Raw genomic sequence first — 9,658 nt, 5'->3', positions numbered from 1 at the left:
AAGGAATTCTTTAAATGAGTCCAGTGTCTGATGTGCCTTCAGGTGGTCGGGAAGTGTGTTCAAGAGGAACAAAGCAGCTCTTCCGAAAGTCGAAACTTCCCTGTGGTTTATGTTAGACCCTGAGGTCTGGAGGATTAGACTGGACACTAAACCTGATGGAGCAAAATGGAGGTTTTAGAAGTTGTTTTCTTCATGTTTACAGATCTGTCTAACTTCACTCTAATTTCTCTTATTTACGCTCCTCCTTTCCTTTCCCTCTATTTGCTCTCCCTCTTCCTCTCTTCCTCTCAGCCTCTCTCACACTCTCTCTGCCTGAGCCTGCCCTGACCCAGACGTCTGTTCCCTGTCTGAGCTCTTGCCAGATTCCTGCAAGGGGAGGAATGCATGAGAGGGCCTCGCCGAGCCACAATTAACATTTCGTCGGTGCTACGCCCACACCTATGCAGGGTGCTTAATGATGGCATATTCATGAAAAGCAAATATTTGCACGGAAAAGCTGTCTCCCAGCAACCGGCGAGAAAAAGGGGAAGATAATTGAAAGGACCTTGCGGCACTTAAAAAAAAAAGCAAGAATGGGAGATAAAAAAGAGAGCTGAGATAAATGAAGGGCTGGGCTTTAAAGAGGCTGTTGTTAGTGAGAGGATACCCTGTGAGCAGTGTGTAGTGACAGGAGAAAACCCTCTCTGTTGGGAGCAGCGGCACATGCTGAGAGGGCACCAGCAACAGTAAAGAGAGGGGGGAGGAGAGGGTGACAGGTAGAGTGAACTACTTTTTTTGCAGAAAAATTACATACAGTAAAACAGAGATATGTTTAAAAAACAAAAAGAAGAAATTCACTGTTGACAAAGGATAGAGAGAAGGAGAAATCCTACACAGTAGATGATAGACGGTTTTCCAAGAGGAGCAGACTGCATACCGTCCTCCATTTCCCCAAAGAACATCCCTCCCTATTGCTGCCCCCAGCTGGGAGGCACACACACACATACACACACACACACACACACACACACACACACACACAGCCAGGCTGTCTGGTTGGGGGAGGGGAACACCGAAATGCAGGGAAACGGCGAGGGATAGTGATGGAGAAGGGAAAGAGAAGAGCAACAGAGAGGGATGCAACAAGAAAAGGAGGAAGGGAAAGAAAGACTAAATCAGAGGACGTGGTGGAATGCAAGCAGAAAAACAAAATAAGAAGAGAAACATGATGTTACACATGGTGTGTCTGTTTGTGTGTGTGTGTGTGTGTGTGTGTGTGTGTGTGTGTGCCTCCACCTGCACTGCAATGCTTACACTGTATAAATCACCCACCTGACTCAGCATCCCACTCTGTCAACACACACACACACACACACACACACACACACACACACCTTTATTCATCATATATGTTGTCCTGCTTGTGGCCACATACACAAAAACTTTCAACAAAATCCCCCTGCAGAGAAGTAATTCAGAAGTCAGTCAATAATACAGTACACATGCATCCTTGGAAAACAAACACATACATGCACCATCCCCCCTTCAAACACACACACACACACACACACACACACACACACACACACACACACATGTAGTCCTAAACGAGACAGCTGGAGCTATCAAACCAAAGCCTATGAGAGCCAGCTTTCTTCAGATGGATTTGAGATGTGGGCTTTACCGTATCATCTGCCAGCACGCTGCTGGGAATGAGACGTCACGTTCATAACAGCCTACTGCCTTATAAGGCAGTTATCTCTCTCTCTCTCTCTCTCTCTCTCTCTCTCTCTCTCTCTCTCTCTCTCTCTTTCTACCCTTCAGTGGGGGGAGGGATGAGTGGTTTCAATTATGTGCAACAAAGACCAAATTAGGCACCTGGCAATTTCAATATGGCCTCTTTCTCTGCATTAAGTTGATAGGATGTGGTTTTGATGGAGAGGTAATGTGGTTGTGTACATCTCAGTCTCATGGATGAACACATGCATTTGTTTGCACGGTGATAAAAAAAAATTGCTTTTGAATTTGTGGATAACAGGGAAAAGGATTATATTTCCTAACCTTGCAGAAAAATGTAATGTAACAATGGACACACATTTAAAAAAGAAAATGTTCTTTTGTTCTTTGTCAAGGAAAGCAAACACTGTACATTGTGCACATTCCATTATGCCGGTCACACAAAGGCTCAGCAGCAGGCCCTGATTGATCAGTTCGCGGCAGCTTTGAGGGCACATTGAGACTATACTCTCATTGACTACAATCAATACTAGCTAATAACTGGCTGTAGAAACTAGCTGGGGTATCTGACACTGCTCTGCTGCTGCAATCATGCACTTGGTTTCACACTCTGACCACAAAGAACACAAGATATACAAATGCAACCAGTTGCTGCTTTCAAATATTCTTTCTCTCTCCCCAACACAAACAGAAAACACACAGCACAATGCACAAGCGCACACCCACACAGACTGTAATGTCGATAATCTCTCTAATGAGAGAAGACAGGTAGCAGCTGTATGGGGATTTCATCTGTCGGACAGTACGGCCTGCACACGGGGCCGTGAGATATGGATTTCACTGCAGAAATGTGTGAATGTGGTTTTTATTTAAATTTCTTTTTTTCTATTTAGTGTAGCACCATCCACCCATAAAGCCCACCATTATCTCCTGACACCATATTTGAACACCCCAAGTCAAGAATGTGTGCACTCAACCATCCCTTTTTTTCCATCTCCATGTATGGTGCTGCAGAGTAGCTGCGAGGGGACCTTCCTCTCTGTCTCTGCACCTCGGCGGCTGCACGGCTCTAATCCACTGAGCTGCTAAGGAAAGAGTGCTGACGGTGCCCTTTTCCACTGACTATCTCTTAATCCAGCTGGGAGAATAATCCTGGATTAGGGACTCTTCCCCATGGAGCAACGATAGGGTCCCTCGTGGGGGCCCCGTCACAGTCAGCTGTGCCTGAGGCGCCGTGCTTTTCACATCGCGAGAGAACATAACAGCCAATCCAAAAACAGGCAAACAGTGTCTGATTAGGATTGAATTGCATCAATCCTCGCCTTGTCGCCCTGAGGGAAGCTGCAGCGCTTATTGGAGAAGAATAATAGTAAAGAGGGATAATGGTGGATAGACACTTGATGTTACAAGTGCTTTTCATTTAAGGTGACAAAGATTTGGAAGAATAGGAGGAATTGAGCCCCCAACGAAGCACTTTGTTAGCACAGGATACACTCTAATTGGTGTATTGTTGGAAATGACAGCTATTGTCTTAATGAGAACCCTGACGTGTGTGTGTGTGTGTGTGTGTGTGTGTGTGTGTGTGTGTGTGTGTGTGTGTGTGTGTGTGTGTGTGTGTGTGTGTGTTCCCACTGTAACCTTCCTTAACACAAGGGTTCTCAACAGTAAAGAAGACACAAGCAAGGAAAGAATGTGAAAAGCTACAAAGGTTTCATTGGCTCTAAATGGCTTAAAGGCATCTGAAAGAACTCAGCTTATTTACACACATTTCAGTCATTGACATATTTCAGCCCTGAGTCAAATAACAAAATAGCTATTTCACAAACAAACAAGGTATAAAAACACATAAAGCTGAGTTGTTTGTTCAAAACTGTTCACAGTTTGGGGTGACTACAAAACGACCAAAAGCCACAAAGATTCTTCAGACATGAATAAGAGAATAAACACAATAGAGGTATCGGGATCTTCTGTCCAAGGTTAGATGTGTCAGAGCCACAGACTCACTCGGTGGCATGAAGTAACAATAAGTCATCAACAACACAGGCAGAGAGTAGAGATGTTGTTACATATTAAATAACAGAAGAGTTTCAATTTCTTAAAATTGATCAGTAATTACGGTGAAAGATTATTTTTATCATCTTCTATATTGAAATCAATGACGAGCATGGATGCAATTAAATACAAGTAAATGATCCTGCTCGGAGGAGAATTTCCCAGCAGGTCAATACAGAATTTGTATTTTAGTCAACGTATTAAAGATTAATCCAGAGCTCATCTCGAGGCTGAGAGGCAGGACATGGAGCATTATTAGTGTGGCTAGACGATCAGTAATCAACAGGCTTTTTCATCTGTGCACATGATGTCCTCCCTCAGCACACAATCACCAGTTTATTTACCTGCATGGCTACCCAAGAGACACTGGAGCTTGCGTCAGTGCACATATCCCTCGGCCCCAGTGAAGCACAACGGGGTACAGCAGAGAGGTTTAATGCACCGAAGGTGTGTGGACACATCATAGCAACATCCGGTTGTCAAGATGACTTTTAGCTCCAGACTTTGAATTTCATCATCAATGGTTGATTGTAAATACAGGGGGAAGTTATTTGTCTTATTTCTTGTTATAATGCATATTGTAAAGCTTACATCAAATGGTAATTTTGTTTTTGATGAGTTTTGAGAAAAAGGACCAGACTGGTGTTATTCTATGCTGTTTCTTTTTGAAAAGATGAGACCAACAACAATTTAGTCCACCTCTCAATATTTTCTGAATTCTCAATGTTGTCTTCTTTACAGACACAAACCATAAAATGGCTCATAAATATATAGTTTCATTCTTTTAAAAAAAGGCCCATTTTCTAAAATTGCTGTGTGCTGTAGCTTTTAACAGACCTTATTTAGATAGGAGTAAATTCTGCATTTTTTTGGGCCAAAGCTTAAGAAGCAACAAGCAGAATTATTGCACATATTTCTCTTCACATTATGTTGAACAGCTCTACTTGTCTTGCTATTAGAGGACAAGACTGACATTCAATATTTTTGTTAATCAACAGAGCTCATAAAAAGATCCAATCCATGTCTATCTCTCAATACTTTTGACATTTCTACCCTGTCTGTAACACTCAGCCACAAGCCAAATGGTTCTTTAAAAAGCTGGGCACTGTAGTTTTTTTCTGCTAGTGCAGTGTGGCTAATTGATGGGGTTTAAATCATTTGAGTTCAATGAGTTCTATGGCACAGAGGCTTTGGATGAAGAGGAAGTATTTGTTAGTGGATCAGTTAATTGTTGGTTTTGATCTTATCAAGCAATTTGTTGATAATTAGAAAAATATAGAACATTGTCAGACTTGCCTTTTAACAACTCTGAACAAAAGCTTTAAAAGTATAACTACAGTATAATTTAAAAGCACGGGGTATTATTACAATATTTGATTGAAGCAGTGTGTCGACCGCATTTGATTTCTTACTGTTAAAATATGCTTACAAATGATAAGTCACTGTTGGGGATAATGTTTTTTGGCAGCAATTTAAAAGGCCATATACATAAAAATAAAATATCTTTCACAAGCTGAGTTTATATTTGCAAAACACACTCACACACACACATACACACACACACACATACACACACACACACACACACAAACACACAAGTAGGAAGACCAATGGGACGAGGGAGTGGATCTGAAATATAGGCTACAAACAATAACAAGTGTGTTTGCATTAACAAGCACACACACCTGCACCCTCTGTAAACCAATTGAAAAGTTAATGCGGCTCATACCACGCTTTCCAATCCATCATAACACCTGTGGCATATCTCAGAAGCATTCAGCATGGCAAAGATTCAAAACAACACATGAGCTCTAAAATACACAGAAAGTCAGAACATATATCTTCACCCCTGTCACCCATAATCCTCCAACTACCAGCCCCCCCCCACCCACCCCCCATTTCTGCCTGCAGCTATTCTGAGAAATACCTCATTTTCATTTCAATCTTCTGTATGATATAGAGCATGGATGCCATAAGCTGACTCCTTCACCTCAACGCTGCTAACAGTTGAATAGAGCACAGACGAGACAGGCTTGAAAGAGTGACTATTGTCATGATAAGAGGCCAAGTTAATCTATTTGCATTCAAGGGTGAAAAGACAGATCTATTTTTGTGTTTTCTTACATGAATAGAAAGAGGAGAGTGGGAGATAAAAATGGCTGCGGCAGTGCATGTCATACTTCATCACTTAGTGTGTATAAAGACATCAGCACCTACAAAAAAATGACATGCTACAGTATTTCAAAGTTGCAGCATCTTTGAATATATTGTGCTTAATATTACAAGGTCTGAAGCTTCAGCAGAGCGATGAGGCAATAATTCAGAGAGCATATTCCTTCTTGATTCCGTTACAAATCCTGGCAGTGGAGGGACATGGTTCTTATACTTGTTTAATGGATCTTTCTGAGTAAATTAAATAGGTGATGACCCCACATTTCTCATCAGTAAACCTGCTCTGCACATCTTGAATTCTCAGTAAATACAGTTAGAAGAGGACTCCATGGTGGACTTGCTGGTCAAAATCTATGTAGTAGAGGTTGAGATTTCCTGACTTTTAGATGGCGCTGCCCAATGGCAGCATGGGTTTTGTTGCTTTTTCATTTTCTTCTTTTTTTTATATAAAAAAGACAGTACATATCCAAAGGCAAACTTCTAAAACAACATTTATATTCTCATCCATCTATACTGTGATGGTATGTGCACAGTGGTATACAACATGTTGGGTTTATGGTGCAGATAGCCTCCCTATGGGAACCATTATTTATTTATTCAACCATTTTATAGATGCTTTTTAATTCAGTTTTTGATTGGTGAATATGGTGATTTCATGTTTTTACCATTTGTTTTATGTCTACAGTGCTTTTTTGTCTTATGTGAGGTCACCAACACAATTCCTATCAGCTATAATGAAATGGCCATTAAGCACCAGACATGTTTTATCTTTTTACTCCCTAATATAGGTCAAGCTCCAAAAACACATCAATGTCTCCAGTTTGTAACACATGCTTTGTCTATAACAATTTGTACAATTTGACTCCGAGCCTAAGCTGAGATATTCATCGCTTCAGTAACTTTCCTGGACCTTACAAAGCACTTTGAGAGCCGCAGAATTTTTTTTTATTGCAATCTGTTTCAATCACATTACCAAATATCTCTGAATGATCACTTGAAATTCATGTCAGAGAGAAATGGAACATAAAATCTGTATATATAATGACGAATAATGACACAAATCAAAACTAGAAATAGGCATTGAAATCCCAACAGCAGTGCAGCATGTTATTAGACACTCTGATGGATCAGCCTGCTGACTGCACCCCTGAAAGGCCCATTAACACCTCCAGAGGGTAGAGCCCAGCCCCCTCCATAAACCTCCAGCCGGAGGTCCATCCTATAATGGACTAAACTCATTCCCAGCCTGGCCTGCTCCAGGTGTGGAAGCAGAGCCCTGTAATTGATAATTAGGGGGCAATAACCCAGCGTTCAATGCAGGCCTCACGACAGACGTGTGGCCAGGCCCTGCACTGTCAGTCAGGGGAAAACAAGAGAATTGAGGAGGAGGGCTGCAATTCAACAAGGGGAGTTATTGGAGGGTGGGGGGGTTAAGGAAAGTAAGCGGTGGTTTCTTGGATAACACATGTACATGTAGGCAGGTTTTAATTTATAATGCACTTGTAACTGACTGATAGAGCACAGGAGTATTTAATTCAACACAAAGAGCCTCCACAGAGCTTGAGTTCTTTGCTTAGGTTACTGATAGTGTCTGTGCTGCTCATGTAGCATGAGGTTGAAGCACACCAGGTCGGGCAATTCATTCCACACACACATTTTTGTCTTACTGTTAAACCACAGCTCTTATCAATCATAATGACGTACAAAACATTCTCTAATCTAACGGCGTGTAGAAATAAGCAAAGTGCCTCCAATGAGCACTAGACTTTACAACAGGGTGATGTAGTTTTTATGGTGTTCACTGGATCCACGTGTTGCTACATCATCCACATGTACAGTCATCGGTCATTTAGTTTTTTCTGTGGATAAAAACTGCATTAGTCACTCAAATGACGCACAGAGGCCAAATATTTGAGTAATGAGAAGTGGCGTTTTATTCATTTATATATTTATTGTCATTTTCCTTTTATCTTGTTTTCTTCTAAAGCAATGCATTAGCTCTCAGTGAAGCTATCAATCAGGCACTAATGGGTTGTAATTGCAGGCAGGCAGGCAGGCCTCCACATCAGAGGCAGAGGGGTCTCTGGATAGCAGAATAATCACACGTACAGTAGAGAATTGCTTACAATGGATTAGGTCCCTGGGCGATCTCGGGGTACAAGTTAACATATTTCCAACTCATTTTCCCATTGAAACCCACAATACTCATCCCAGCAATGTCTTGCATTAATAAACAAGGTTAATATAGTGAGGAGTTAAAACAAAGAGAAAAAAATGAAAGGGAATTTTAGATCAGTCACAACCAATACAGCCAATTGTTTAGTCACTGGATTCCAAAGAAATCCATTCATAACATGTTTGGGTCTAGCCAGAGACAAATGGTTCAATTGTATTTTCCTGGAACCAATCATAATGACTAAACCAGAATACCTGCGCTGCCAGAGCCATTCCCCAAAGACGACTGTCAGCCCAGAGTCTTCCTTTTGCTTTCCGTGAACCAGGCACCTGATGACAGTGTCTGATGCTATCTCCACAGCTGTCCGTGACAGTCAGTTAATTGCTGTCAAATGCCTGAGCCATCACACACACACACACACACACACACACACACACACACACACACACACACACACACACCCTGTCAAACAGCCACAACAAACTGCAGAGGCTGATAAGACTGTGAGTTAAACTCTGGGAAACATTCATCTGCTTTGCTACTTTTTTTCATGGGAGGCCTTATATTGTTTGTCTGAAAACTGGAATGGAAATCCCCTGTGAGGAGAATGTACACCTTGTCTTTTTCATATTTCAAAGATGAAGAGTCAAAGTAAGGCAGACTACAAACAAAAACATCTTATTTTCTACTTCCTGCTTAGGGGAACTAAGTGTGTCAGTGCCTTGGATTGGAGGTAGCAGGCTGGTCAGGTGTTGTGTAGATTTGTGTTCTCTGAAATTTGAGAAGTATCACGTCACTACAAAGGTAGGTAAAGGTATCCTACCTTTTAAAGCTACAAACAGATTCTCTCTGTTTTCACACATGCAGCAGCTGAGAGCCCAAAATCTAAAAATGACTAGCAAATTAGCCACTTAGCGGGTGAAACCAGATTATTTCCACAAACTGAGGTAACTGCTGCGGTATATAGTTAACAATGTGACATTTGAAAAAACATTTTTTTATCAGCGTTATAGCTGCTTTTTAGATGAGTCACAACTTCCTGCAGAGGAGAATTTGTAAAAAAATTTAGCTATGGGTACATTTTGTATCTGTTGCATGGTACCAGACTGTTTCCACAGCTGAGGTAACTGCCGCGGTAGATAGAAAATGCCTTTGATGAAAATGTGACATTTAAAAAAACATTTTTTTATCAGCATTACAGCCGTTTTTAAGATGAGTCACAACTTCCTGCAGACAAGAATTTGTAAAAAAAGAATTGACCTATAGGTACATTTTGTATCTGTTGCATGGTAACAGTTTTTTTTTTTTGATCAATGTCTTCTCAGGTAAATCAGTTAGCTTTGTGCTCACACAACAGTGGTTTTCAGCCGTAAAACCAAGTAAACAATTTTAGGAAGTTGGAAGTTTATCGGTGTTTTTTGCACCCAACGGCTCCTTCCAGGCAGCGCTGCCAGGTCGCAGCGCTGCCTGGAAGGAGCCGTTGGGGGGAAAAAAAACACCATCGAGCAAGTTGGAAACTCTGTCTTACAGCTTCTTTCCATA

This window comes from Sander vitreus, chromosome 15 (genome assembly GCF_031162955.1).
Source record: "Sander vitreus isolate 19-12246 chromosome 15, sanVit1, whole genome shotgun sequence".
Classification (NCBI taxonomy): domain Eukaryota; kingdom Metazoa; phylum Chordata; class Actinopteri; order Perciformes; family Percidae; genus Sander; species Sander vitreus.
The sequence above is the reverse complement of the archived record's forward strand: the minus strand, read 5'-3'. Positions refer to the sequence as shown.